The sequence below is a fragment of the Lepidochelys kempii genome, chromosome 2 (assembly GCF_965140285.1).
Source record: "Lepidochelys kempii isolate rLepKem1 chromosome 2, rLepKem1.hap1, whole genome shotgun sequence".
Taxonomy (NCBI): domain Eukaryota; kingdom Metazoa; phylum Chordata; order Testudines; family Cheloniidae; genus Lepidochelys; species Lepidochelys kempii.
This window is the reverse complement of record NC_136381.1, coordinates 89,402,198-89,416,787: the sequence shown is the minus strand read 5'-3', so window position 1 is coordinate 89,416,787 and position 14,590 is coordinate 89,402,198. Positions and strand designations below refer to the sequence as shown.

General features: G+C 44.3%; 1 protein-coding gene across 1 annotated transcript in view; it reads right to left on the bottom strand.

Annotated features, from left to right (window-relative positions):
• The window catches only part of RAB31 (RAB31, member RAS oncogene family), a 99,173-nt gene that overhangs the window by 47,592 nt on the left and 36,991 nt on the right, over positions 1–14,590 (bottom strand). The window lies entirely within an intron of this gene.

Below are 14,590 nucleotides of genomic sequence, written 5' to 3'. Positions count from 1 at the left end.
TAAAATCCATAGTTACTTTGCTGAGCAAAACCAACTTGCAGCAAATTAGTTGTGGGGCTGGAGGAAGGATGGCCCAAGTAAGTATACTTCCAAAATGAAAAGACTTTGTTAGCTATTTATTATGAGATAAATAAGTGCCTTTCTCAGCATTTACAGAATCTCTCAGGTGCTTTTAATAAGGTACGAAGCCAAGGACTGAGTGACTTTAACCACCCAAGATATGCAATAATCCCCTAGAAATGCACTTGTAGGATGCATTATGGAGTCTATGAAACTGAATGTATTAATAAAAACAGAAGGACAAGTGTCTCAGTGGTTGCTGTCTGCATTGCTATGTGGGAGAGCCTGTTTTCATTACTGGGTACCAGTCTCATCATTCTTCCCAGTCAGTAGGGATAAATATGAGGAGTACTGCATATGAAGCATATTCAGAACCTCTGGATAAAATAGGGAAGGAAAGAAGTTCCTTGCATTATACTGCAGCAAGACTTCCTGCCAAAAATGCATTTTCCAGTACTTCTTGACCACTCCATAGAACCTTAAGTAGTACAGGGAGATGTAAGTAAATAGGGGGATTCCTTAGGCTACAGTAGAAATGTACAGGGCTTTTTCTAGAGGTTGAAAAGGTATTAATCCAGACCCTTCCATTTACTGAATGGACATTAACAACGAGAGCCAAGGCCCAATCCAACTCATTAAAATGTCAGTGGGAAAGACTCCGACTGATTGCATTGAAATTGAATCAGTCCCATGATCAATAAGTTCAATTTGTGTCCAGATTTCTAAAACCATTTAATATATAATTGACAGGTTTCCAAATTGAGGCAGGGCAATGCTATTGGCACCATAGAAATAACACAGAAAACTTGGCTGTGTTTTTTCTGTAATCATTTTTGCAGACCTAGATCTTCTTTTTCAAAGATGGAAAAAAGAAATCCAAATATTTAGACTCCCTCTCACTTGTTTAAATAAAAGTATAAGAATCAAGGGTGGGAAAACCTTGCTTACTAGAAAAGCATCATTTAAACTCTCATCTCTAATCCAAGGCTGTCCTTACTTAGTCTGCTTCCAAGTCATAATAAATATTCACTAAGCACAGATTGTTGTTTATCTGCAATGTGCAATCGATATACAAAGTTCAAAAGAGAGCAACAGTATTTAAAACTAGCCTAGCAGATTCCAGTCAATAGCCACAAACATTGTTATTATCCCCAGAATTCACCTTCATTATCATTTCCATCTGATGTTGCTGCAGAGTCACCAAACCCAGGACAGCACAGCACACTGAAGTCCTCCGTGGCAACACTGAATAATATTTTCCACTGAATGCATCCGCTGAAGTGAGCTGTAGCTCACGAAAGCTTATGCTCAAATAAATTGGTTAGTCTCTGAGGTGCCACTAGTACTCCTTTTCTTTTTACTGAATAATATAATTATTCCAGATTTTAACCGTGCTTTAGAAAACCAAACGGAGCACAGCGGAATTGCATTTCCCTTTTGTGGCTAAGTTGTTTCCTCTCCAGAGTTTAAAATTAGACACTAGACCTGATGCCACCTCAGTGCCATACATATTTATTTCCAGCTGCCTTAATAGGCCAGTGGCAAGTCCAATTACAGCTCACAAAAGAGAGGGATTTGGTCTTTGGCAGGGCTGTGGCATCTACAAGCTGAATTTGGAGCTTGTCTCATTTTGTAAGAGGATGTTAATTAGTTCTTTGACCAATTTTAAAGTCTTAGATTTTCCCCACTTCTCATTTACATTAACCAAGCTTTAGTGGTTTCTATTTCTCTTACATCCTTCACAGCAATTGCAGCTAAACTTAGATATGTGTCCAGCCACCCAGCCTGCATTCAAGTAGCCTCCAGCCTAAAGGCACTTGCTCTCAGTCTGTACCCTTGTGACTGCTTTGACTAGCCCTCAGAATATATTTAGAGCAGCATTTGTGGGGGAGGGGAATAAAATGTTGACCATCATTCCATAGCTAGTTTTAAAATTATCTGGACAATTTTTAATATATTCTCATGCACCTGTCCAATGGGGCACCCTCCTGCTCCACCACACTTGGAAAGTGGATTGGGATGTGTGAACATTCCATACACCACTCTGGAAAACTAGTAGAAATAGTTTATTGCAAAGCAGAGTCAATCAAGTTTACTAAACATAGAGTAACCATCGCCTTTCAGACAAACCTTGCAGAGGCTAAAGAAGGCAGGATTGTTGCAACGAAGCAGGTGGGAGAAGTCCCAGCTTGTGACGGCATCTGCTGCTTACTGGCAAGTAATATGCATTCCATTAAAATAGTGTCAAGACTAGAGCAGTAGAAAATACTTCTGCTACCATCTGCTTTAGGACTTTGCCCTGCTGTATTGCTCTTCTGTCCATAAACCTTGTTCCCTCAGATCTGAGGATGTTCCTTGTCTTGCCACCAGGGACAGACCCTAAACAGGATTTGTTCAAGCAGGTAACACCAACAACCTTATTCTTCAGTTCACTGAGCTCTGCACTTTGCCAATTTTCATAACTCATGTAATCTGGTTGTTTTAGACAGACTGTGTGGCTATACATATTAAAACATACTACGCACACCAGATGGCAAATCATCAGCTCGTGTAAGCTGCCACAGCTCTATTGACTTTGATGGAGTTAGGACAATTTACAGCAGCTGAGCATCTGCCCCCAGGAATCAAACTGCACCCTAAGGAATGGAGTCTGTACTTACTCAGAAGTCATCATCCTTGTAAAATAGGGGAGCTCTGATGAGGGGGGAAAAGGCAACTTGTTCTTTAAAATAATCACAAAAAAATACAACTCCATGTGACAAGGGATCCAGGACAAAGTTTGTTCTAGTTAAAGGGATATTTGACACATGCCTGGGGTGCATGCAGAATTTATTTACTCTCATTTTAACAAGTTATGCTTAAGGAAGGATATTAGGTGCATGGCTCATGGGATTAATGTCATGTTTTGCTTTTTACCTTGCTTCTTTTTCACAATACTTAGTCATCACTAGTCACCCCAGCATAAACACATCCATAATGTAAATATAAACTAAGATGTATGGACATAAGCAAACAGGAGAAAGGAGAGGTTCAATAGCATCAAGTGAACCTCTCACTGTTCAGTGGGAGAAGTACACAGAGTTCAGAATTTTATCCAAGTCTCCCTCTGCTCTGCAAAACTGATCTGGAAATCTCATGAGACAGGCCAGTTTTTATTCAAAATGTGGATAGCTCCTGGCTGCTACCCTCCCATACTGAACACACTTCAACTTGACTCACAGAATCCTGCTCTCTCAAAGTTGAAGGCGTGCTCCCAGCTGCTGAACAGACATACCCGGAAGCTTCTGTACCCTGATACTTAAACATACACAGAACACCACACAATCTGGCTCCTCTATGCTCACATCACTGTAAAGGAAAATGCTGGAAATATACAGCCTCAAGTAGGATTACTGGATTTTAGCAGCCAATTTACAAACTAACAGGAATTTACGCATAAATTGCTTATAATATATCACAAGTATAAGTGAAGATTAGAGAAAGTAAGAGTCCAATATATTTCTGAAGTCACATTCCAAGGACGGACAGCTGATTGGTGTAACCATCCACTGTACTAAGTCTCCATACAGAGGCAAGGAAAGTTAAAAAAAACCTTGACTTCCTCTATTTCCTTAGTTTAAATTTGGAGGAGAGAGAGGTTTTTTTTTTAAAACATAAATCTAGGCCTCAATCCTGCAAATGTTTAAGAATGTGAGTAGCCCAAGGAGTTCAACTGGACTAGGGAGTTACTCACTTGCATAAGTGGGGCCTTATTATTTAACCTTTATAATGCAGTAGCATCCAGAGACCTCAGCCAGGTGAAGGGCCTAGTGTGCTGGGCAATTTACAAACATATACTGAAGAGCCTAAAGAGTTTACCTTAATTATTCTTCCATCTGAAATGGTACAAGCACCAATCTCACAAAGAAACTACACATATGACTGCTCACTAAACAGCAGTCTCATAATTATATAAGATGCAGTAGCAATTGTTTTATTCTTGACTACCGTCTCTTTCCAAGCAATGGGTGGGTTTTTTATAGAAGATGAATTAGGTAAGAATCCATCTATGACTATGGGGTTTTGCAAACACAAATACACAAGAATACTGCACAATATTTTACATAAAAGAACCTGCATAAGAACACACACATTGAAAAAACAGCTTGCTTTGGAACCACAGGAGATCCTGTGACTAACTTCCCATTTTGGTTAAAAAACGTGGATTGTTAAAAAAAGCTTTATATATGGGTGTGACTGGGATGCAACCTGGTCTGTAGTACCGCAGAGCCCTCCAAAACCGACCAACCTGGGATATCCCTCACACTGTGATGCTGATGGCAAGCTACAAACCTCTGGCAAGTACTGCACTTACACAGACATCCACAGGCAGGGACACATCCAACTGAGTTACATAAATGATCTCCTTGCCATTCATGAACCATCAATAAGGAGGCTCCAGCCAATCCCCCCCAGCTGCCCAGCCTTGCACTGGTCAGAAGAAGGGGCAGTGGATTTGTCCTAACAGGTGGGGGGTGGGGGGGCAGGCCCTGCCCTTCTGTGGCCCTGCCCTGCCCCCCCCAGCCAACCTGGAAACCAGAGTGGGGCTGGGGAGCCATGAATGCTCAACCTGCCCTGGGTGGTGGTGGGGGGCCCTGAGAGTGGCCCCCAGCCCATGTCTCTGCCCCTTGGGTGCCTCGCCCAGGGCAGGTGGAGGGTCTGCAGGTCTCCACAGCTGCCTGCACATCTCTTACCCCTACCCAACTCCTGCTTCTGGCCTGGCCTGTGGACAGGGCCTCAGGGGCCAAAGAGCCACACCCAGGCCATAGTAAGAGCCACCCAGGCAGCTATGCGGAGCCACAGACTCTCCATCTGCCTTGGGAGTAAAGGACACAGGCTGGGGGCTGCTTTCAGGACCCCACCCCCATCCCCAGCAGGTGGAGGGCCCGCAGCTCCCAACAGCTGCCTGGGTTCCCTTGGCCACACTTACCCAGGCCAGGCTCCGGCTTCCAGCCAGGCTGGTGGTCAGGGCCGCAGAGGAAAGAGAAGGAGCAGGAGGCTGGGCCCAAGGCAAAAAGTGGATGGACCAGGACAGTCCACTTTCAAAAGTGGGAAGGCCATGGCCCCTTGTCTCCCCCTATTCCGGCACCCCTTGGTCAGAAGCCTGACCAGCGTAAGTTCACTACCTAGTTTGCCACTCCAACAAAAGGGTAGTGGATGTGCAACAGCCCTTGTTAACCTGAGCTGAGATTTCCTAAGCCCTTCAACCAAAACTCACTGGTTTAGATAAAATATAAAACAGATTTATTAACTACAGAAAGACAGATTTTAAGTGATTATAAGTGGTCAGAGATAGTCAGGGGTGAAAGTAACTTAAGGGGTCCGGGGGGGGGGGAGGCTTACTTTCACCTCTGGAGATAGTTACCTTAAGAAAATAGAACGTAAACCCGCTTTCTAAATCTAAAACTTTTAGTCTAAGCAAGAGCCGAATCATACAGTTTCTCTCACCCAGACAGATGGTACAAGCAGGTTACAGTTCCTTAATACACAGGCTGGGATTATATTCCAGCCTGGGACCACCCTTCCCCATTTCAAAGTCTTTGTCCTCCAGATGTTCTTCCAGGTGTTGAGTTGCGGTAGGGGAGTAGATGTGACATCATTGCTGGGCCTTTCTCCTCTTATATTTTCTTCCAGCTTGCTAGAAAGATCTTTGTTGTGATGTAGGGAATCAGGCACTCCACATTGGTCAAGCTAGGGTTGCCAACTGTCTAATCGCACAAACCCAAACACCCTTGCCCCCTGCCCCACACCAACTTCTCCCCAAGGTCATGCCCCTGCCCATCCCCTTTTCTGAGGCTCCGCCCCCACTCCCTCCATTCCCCCTCCCTCCATTGCTCGCTTTCCCCCACCCTCTCTCACTTTCACCAGGCTGGGGCATGGGGTTGGAGTACAGGAAGGGATTTGGGGTGCCGGTTCTGGGAGGGTGTTTGGGTGTGGGATGGAGTTTGGGAGCAAGAGAGGGCTCAGGGCTGGGGCAGAAGGTTGGGGTGTGGGAGGGGGTGTGGGCTCTGCGAGGGAATTTGGGTGCAGGAGGGGGCTGAGGGATGGAGCAGGGAGTTGGATGCAGGAGGGGATGAGGGGTGCAGGCTCCGGCCGGGCAGCACTTACCTCAAGTGGCTCCCAGAAGCGGCCAGCAGATCCAGCTCCTAGGCTCAGGGGCAGCCAGGCAGCTCTGCGCGCTTCCCCTGCCTGCAGGTGCTGCCCCCACAGGTCCCATTGGCCACGAAGCTGCAGAGTTGGGGCAGGGACAGCACACAGAGACCCCCTGACCACCCCTGAGCCAGACATGCTGGCCGCTTCCGGGAGCTATGCGGAGCCAGGGCAGGTAGGGAGCCTGCCTTAGCCCTACTGCACCACTAACTGGACTTTTGGCCTATTAAAATCTCTTGGATTGCTTTCAATAGCAACTGGGAGATTGAGGCAGATTCTGGCAAACTCCTGGCAATCCCGGAGGGTTGGCAACCCTAGGTCAAACAGTCTCCATTGCGCATGTGTTCTCTCTGAGAAGTCTCTGGGATGGCTGTTGGGAGAGTGGATTCCCTTTAATGGGCCATCAGCACATGTCTGGCGGGTCCTTTGTTGCAACTGAAAGCTTGGCTGTCCAACATATTTTGGCAACACATATAATGCTCTATAACTTCACATATAAAGATAGCACATACAATCCAACAGAATAATGTTCAACAGATCAAAACAAGTACTCAAAAGGCATACTTTGTACAAAACATATCATAATTACATGACAGTGGTGAATACGGGGGCTCCAGGGTGCTACTTTGAGGTACAGGGTGCCACAAGATTTGTAGAGACAAATTCTGCACTGGGTAAATGACCCGTGCCTCCTGACAGTGGGAGGGCACAACCCCAGTACAGCTCAAGTCATGCCCCTCCTTGTAGCAACCCTCCCCTATCAGAAAGCAGCCCCGCCCCACCCCACCCCTCTGGGAAAGCAGCAGCCCCTCTGTGCAGCTCCAAGCAGTTCCTCTGCTCCTGCCTCTGCCTTTCCCTGCACAACACAGCTCGCTGACTCAGCTGCTCTGAAGGGAGGGGGCCCTGCAGCATGATGTGATGAGCAATCTGGGGGGGAAGGCATGAGACCCTGCATCCCTCCCCCCCCACACACCACCTCTGTTTTAACTTGGGGCAGAATTTGGCCCTACAAATTAAATCTAGCAAATTTCAGTTTGAAAAAGCTGAAGTACCAAACCCTGAAAAATCAGAGGATGTTAATGCCTAGTAATAGTTACTAATAGCAGCTAGAGTACATATACAGCATCTATTTTTCAACATTAGTAATACTTTGAAATGAGAGAGCACTTCAAAGCTCTTTACAAACACTGAGCCAAATTCAGTGCCGGACCCAACTTGCATTGAAGTTAATAGGATTCTCTCTATGGATTTCTACAGTTGGATTATACTCTCAAGGAGAGTCTATGATGGTGTTCCCTGGACGAGGCACCTCAGTGGATTAAAGTCCAGCCAACTCAGCGGATTAAAGTCCGGCCAATGACACAGTTGCAAGGGCACAAGGAGCTTTTGTACTCCCCTCCATCAGGAGGCTTGCAGCCAACCAGCTTAGCCCTACAAGCAGGAGGCACTGGCTATCAGCAGCTGGGATGGGCGATGATCATTCCTAGTGGTCCAAGCTGGAGCAGTCAGACCTAGTGGTCAGAGCCAGAATCAGGAGTCCAGGGCAAGGGTGGAGCAAGGCTGGAGCAGGGCTGGAACAGGACTGGGAGCAGAGCCCAGCAAGAGCAGGGCTGAGAGCAGGCTAATGCCTGGGGAGTCTGTTGCCATCATCAGACAGGAGAGAGTTCCAAGCCCTGGAGTAGCCTTGAGCAGACTGAGCTGCTGGTCCTCCTGTGGTGCTCATATACCCCTTCTGGGAGTCACTTGACCAGTTCCTGGCTTGTGGATTGGCTGGGAGCCTACTACACGAGTGACACATTACCTTACACTGGCCAAGGAAAGAGTGTGGCTAATGTACGCAGGTGATGAGCTGATTCATTGCAACTCTTAGGCAGACTCTATTGGCGTAGCTCCCATCGCACCCAAAGTAGAAATTAGCATTGCCCACCCCAGTCAAAACCTTGAGGTAGTACAGCCATCTGCCCTCCTACTTTGGGGGTTAATGGACCAGGCTGGCAGAGACAAGTGCAAAATATACCTATCTGCACCAGCAGTGGTTGTGGCAAATGTGTTAATGAATCTTCATGACAAACCCTGGAGTCAAGTAAGTATTGTTACCGTATTCAGACATGAAGAGATTGAGTGACTTGTCCAACATCAGAGTGAGGACACGATTCTGCTCCCACTGACAGCATTCTCATTGATTTCAATGGGAGCCAGATTGGGCCCACACCTCAGCGTGGAAGCTGGCATTAGAATTCAAGAGTTCCTGGTTTTCAGTCTCATGTTCATGCCATCTTGGCAGTTTCAATACAGATTGACAAATAACAGAGCCACTAGTCTATTCTGTAGACTGTTTAAACCAAATTCTCTTCTTTGTCACACCACTGGAGCTTCATTCACCAATGTGATAAAGGGAGTGGTGGCCCTCTTTTTAAGTGGTAAAATTTCATCTATTTAGGTAAAATTTTTCTTACATAAAGCAAATATTAAAAAGTTGAAATTGTCAGAAGAAAAAAAAACAACCCTTTTTTGCTGTAGTAAGAGGAGGCCCTGAAACAAATTCTTGTATCAGAGGCCCAGTCTGAGGCCTGAAGCCTGAACCAAAGTACCTCCAGGCAGTGATAAGCAAAGCTGGGCTGTGAGCCAGAGGCAGGTCCCACTCACAGAAGTTGGCAAGAAAAGGTTGTTAGAGGCACACACACACACGTGCTAATGAGAGGAACTTGTGCCAAGACGGTGGCAAGACACTCCATAGACATAACAAGGAACAGGCAGGTTCATCTTAAAGACAGGGTCAAAAGGACAACATGATGGATAGATTCGTTTGAACTATGATGAGTAACCAGTCCTGCAACGGTATAAAAGTAGGTCCCGGAGTGCATATCTTTGACCAGCCTAGGGGGCAGTGGAGTGTCCCGCCACTGACTGAGCTATGTCTATTACCAGGGAGCAAAAATTCGTAGTATGCCCTGTAGAGTCTATAGGGAACTATTACCGTGCTTCGTATGACAATAAACCTGGCTCAGGTTCCTTTGTACCTTACTAGAGTTTGTGGTTTTTGGGGGTTCTCTCGGGGTCTGCTGTGTTAGTTATCTGCGCAGAGTTGGGACAGCACACAGAGGGAACACGCACACAGCCGACTGTTATCATCGAACAAGAGCGGAGCACCACACCGGTAGCTATCGACAACATTTGCCACCCATAATTTCAAGACAATTTACCGGTACATCATTTTTAAATTGAAACAAAATCTGCCTCTGGACAGGCAACCTGTATGCCAAGTTTACAATATGGAAGGACAGCATTTAACCTTGTGGAGGAAGGGGGGGAAATCAATGAGTTTCTTCAAAAATGGAAATGTTGAGAGACCTTTCATTCTAGCTGCTCTACCAGATGCTGTTATATAATACAGCTAGACCAGACTTGGCAGTTGAGCTTTTGCACATCAAAATATCTGCTCTTTCCACTGTGGAATTTGGCTGTACTTTAGCCTATGATTTATAGCTTCTATTGCAACCCCTAAGCCATTCCCATTAGCTCATGGCAACATTTTAATGGTCTCTGGCATATAAAAATTCACAGTAGTTGTAACTATGTAGAGTGCAATCACACTGTAATATTGGTGGCTGATTAGCAGCTTATTAGCTACAAGCAAGCAAATTGCCATGCCACATCAGAAAGCATTAGTAGACTTTTCCAGAAACCCATCTTAAGCTCTGATCAAGGCTGATTTCCATATTGAACACAGCTTCCTATCCAGTTTCTGGCACTCAATATTCTTGAGTCACTCATTCTGCATCCTGTTTGCAAAGATGCCCATCCATCACCACACAGCAGCTGAGAGGAGTGTCAGGAACATGGCTACCTTTTCTCTCATGGAGCTGCTATACCTTCTAACTCCCACTCCAAATGATAATAAAATAAAGCTTTTCCATTTGCTGCCTGCCCTAGTACTCTATGCCTGACATTAGCAGTAATGTTTAATGGTTACCCAGATGAGCAGAAACAGGCAGCATTGCAATTTTTTACTAATACACTTGTGCTCCTGGAGAAACTTTGAAAGGCTCTAGTAGGCAACTTGAAGAGCATTTGAACCTGACTGGATATTTATCGGTTGTGTAAAAATACATGAGTTATGCACTATAGACTCCTGACCACAATTTTTTAATCAAAGAACCATTCTGCCCAGTAAACTTGCACTAGTCTTAAACACAAAAAGAAAAGGAGTACTTGTGGCACCTTAGAGACTAACCAATTTATTAGAGCATAAGCTTTCATGAGCTACAGCTCACTTCATCAGATGCATATCGTGGAAACTGCAGCAGACTTTATATATACACAGAGAATATGAACCAATGCTATTACCAGCAGGACAGTGGGGTGGGAGGAGGTATTGGTTCATATTCTCTGTGTATATATAAAGTCTGCTGCAGTTTCCACGATATGCATCTGATGAAGTGAGCTGTAGCTCACGAAAGCTTATGCTCTAATAAATTGGTTAGTCTCTAAGGTGCCACAAGTACTCCTTTTCTTTTTGCGAATACAGACTAACACGGCTGTTACTCTGAAACCAGTCTTAAACACAGCCTCTCTGTTCACAAACAATTTTGTTTTACTGGTTGGTCTGAAGGCTCTACTGGAGGCGTAACTTACCACCCTCCAGGAGACCAGGGGATTCAACAGGTGTGTTCTGGAACTGTCCCAGAGAGAATGCGGTCGTTAGCAGTAGTGCTTAGTGAGAATTAGAAATAGCTTCTGCTGCATTCAAAGTGCTTCCATCTGTAGATGTGTCAAATCAGCAAATACCACTACAGATTAAATGGACAGGTGAAAATCCAAGAGCAACCTTTAGACTGACCTGCTGTCTTTCACCTCTGACTCATGAAGGTAAAAGGAGTCTATGCCCTTAAACTGAGTCTGCCATCATGAGGAGAACCTATGCTCAGGTGCCCTAACTCTTTGCTTCCACAGTCAAAAGAACATATATTTCAAAGTGAGGGTTATTTTTATTTATTTTTTAAAAGTTCATTTTTCCATCTGGCCCAGTGTGGATGCAAAGGACATTTAAGAGTATGTCGTGCTCTTCTCAGAGAAGATTTATTTTATTTATTTATTTTTGAGTGGCTTGTGTGAAACAGACAAGAATCTACTCACTGAGCAGCACCTCCTGCTCCGACTCTGGGAGTGGGGCAATCTCTGCATTCCCCAGTGGAGGATGATCTTTTATCTCTATAGCCATCTCTCACATAGAACTTTAATTACTCAGCATGTCCTTACCTCTTTATAAAAAAGAACCATCTTTATACTTTGACAGAATTTCTTCCAAATAAGAGTCCTATTTTCTGGAATTGGCACTTTATTCATTATCCCTGGCACTCTGCAGAACTTGTACATGCCTGGCATTGTATTCTTGGTATGTAGAGTGCCACACCAGATTAGGCACGGTCTTACACCACCAATGCTGTGCAAGAGTTGCTGCATAGTTCTCTAATTGCTGCCTGTGGTTAAGGGTGGGGAGGAGATGTGGATGCCTACCTCACTGCCTTTGAGCAGGCTGGAGATTTGGTCGGGGTTCCCTGTGGAACTGGCACCCCAGGGTCTATCCCCCCTCACCCCTGGGAAGTCCCCTATGCCTCTCCACTCCACCACCGCCAGTTCATGCTGCTGCTTCTGCAGCTTTTTCTTGGGCTCTCGCTGTCTCTCACAGTTCTCTTGCTCTCTCGGACTCCGCTCCAATCCCGGGACAGTTGGCTGCAAGTGTGGCAGTGGAAACAGTGCCTGCTTAATGGCCTGTTAAATGCACAGTTGTTTACTCTCCTATGTAAGAGGGATTTACCCAAAGCCATTTGATGCATCAAAAATGATGAAAAATTTGGCACATGCCTTCTCTCCCAGGATTTCATGTCTAGCTGGTATGTGATAATGCTCCCTTCTAATGCTGGCATTCAATCCCTTGGGGGGGTCAAAGTACAAGCACAGCGATCCAGATTTGATTCTGTGTCAATGAGGATGTTCTTATTCTGTAGGTTCCTCCACTTATTCAATTACATCTCCTGACAAGAAACACTGTAATTCTTTCAGTAGTCTGTCCATCAGCACCACATGTACATTCCTGGCTGCATGTATGATATGTTGTATATCTTTGTTTACAGTAATTTAGTATATAATATCACTTTTCCTGTCCTTCAACTAAGTCTGTATATTTCTTCAGTAAAGTTTTGAGTCAAAACCACGTATTTATTATTTTCAATTGCTGGCCTGATTCCAGGCCTGAAATAGGTGTTCTATGCCCTGTAATAGTTACAAAGCCAAGCTTACTTCTCTCTCATGTTGCAGAGTGAAGTGATATTTTTTCCCTGTAGAAATAGGAACTGCAATTCTTGCTTTCAAGCACATTTGTCTGCCTCGTCATCTGTCCAGCTGTACCCTAGGGAGGAATGATGGTCTTGTGGTTAAGTCAGTGGCTTGAGACTTGAAAAAACTGGGTTCAATTCCTGACTCAGCTACAGAGTTTCTGTACGACCCTGCTCTTAACCTCCTGTGTCTCAGTTCTGTGTGTTAAATGAGGATTATAAATCTACCTGTCAGGAGTGTTGTGAGACTAAAATCCATTAATAATAGTAAAGTACTCCACTTCTACAGTGATGAGGACCATATATGGGTCTAAATACACAGCTGGGGAGTCAGCATCCAAGGCCATTTTGTAAGCCATTGGTGTTCATTTGATATAGACCAGCCTTTGTCTACTGGTGCAGTTGCTATATGGATTCAATGCACATTGGTTTCCTTTGCTGTGTTTTTCTTTTACAGTATTTGCACTGGTTAGCAAAATGGTTACACTTAGAGCAAATCGGGCATTTTTGCCTGAGTGCTGGATAGTGTCTATATGCATGTCCATATCTCTAGATCTCACACAGCCCTCTAGGCTGGACATCTGTTGCAAAGTTTTGGCACCCTTTCTTGTGTGTGATTATTCAACATGTAGTTTTCTTTCACATACAATCTGTACATCCCACTATGTGAGTAAACTCATGCATGTATAGTTTCTTGACTATCTTCTTTACTTAGAAGTAGTATGGATAATTTTGTCTGTTCTGCCATGTTGCAGGTTTGTGTGGCTTATTTTGTAATTTTAACAATCTCTCAGGAAATGCTTACATATCTTCCCATCACTATATCCCTCTCATTAGTCAGGGAATCTCTTGAGGGACAATAACTTCACTTATGACATTCCTTAATACTTGTGTGTCTTTTGCTCTCCCATAGAGAAAAATAATCTTTCCTTCTTCCTGGGAATATGGCAATGTTATTTATCATCATCTCATTGTTATATATTAAAGTAATGCCCAGAGACCTCAAGCATGATTGGGGCCCCATTGTACTAGGAATTGTATAAGCAAATATGAAGACAGACCCTGACACTAAGAACTTAAAAACTAGTGACATACAAAAGGTGGGAGGAAACGGATATAATCTAGTATCTGTGCATTTTATATCCATATATACATTTGCAATCTTTTCTGAAAATTATAAATATAAAAAAATAAATACCAACGGTGCCCCTCTGCTTCTCAGGCCACTAAGCCTTAAACTGTTCTGACATCCTATTGCAACCTGTAATGTCCATGGGAGAGAGATGGAAACTATTGAAGATGTCTGGCTCAACAGCTAATATTAAAAATAAATTCACTTTCCTAGCAGCGTTCATTGCAGGGTATACAGAGATGGACACATAATGCAAAAATTTCTGTTCAAAATGCTTCTAAGGTTACCTAACATTGTCCTAAAATCTTAACTGAGGCATCAGTTTCAAGATGTCCATGCTTGCTAGCTGTATTACATGTATGGCAGACATCTGGAGTTGCACTGGGAGACTGAAAATAGTTAGGTGGACTAACAGGCTTCTGGAAGCAGTCACTCTTTTTTACAAGCAGTTCTCCATGCAGTGTTCTCTGATCCATCTGGTCCTGCTAGCTTATGGCATTCTGATTAAATAAACTAGGAGTCCTCAGATTTGTTTTAATTTTAAGATGCACACATTAAAAACAGAGAAACCAAAACTAACAGTTGAGATGCAGACTCCTACTCCCTGATGGTCAGGAATTTTTTGATTAAATGGTTTTTCATTGGAAAACATCAATTCGTCAAAACTGAAATTTTTCACAGGAACATGCCAGTTTTGATGAGAAAGGTTTCTCGGGTCCAGGGAGGAATTTCTGGTCAAAAAGAGAGACCCACCCCAGAATATCCAATAGCTTGGTGGTTCGGATACTCACCTGAGATATGTAGCTTCAAGTCCCTGGTCCAAATGAGGCAGACTAAAGACTTAAACTTGGATCTCCAATATGCCACCAGAGGG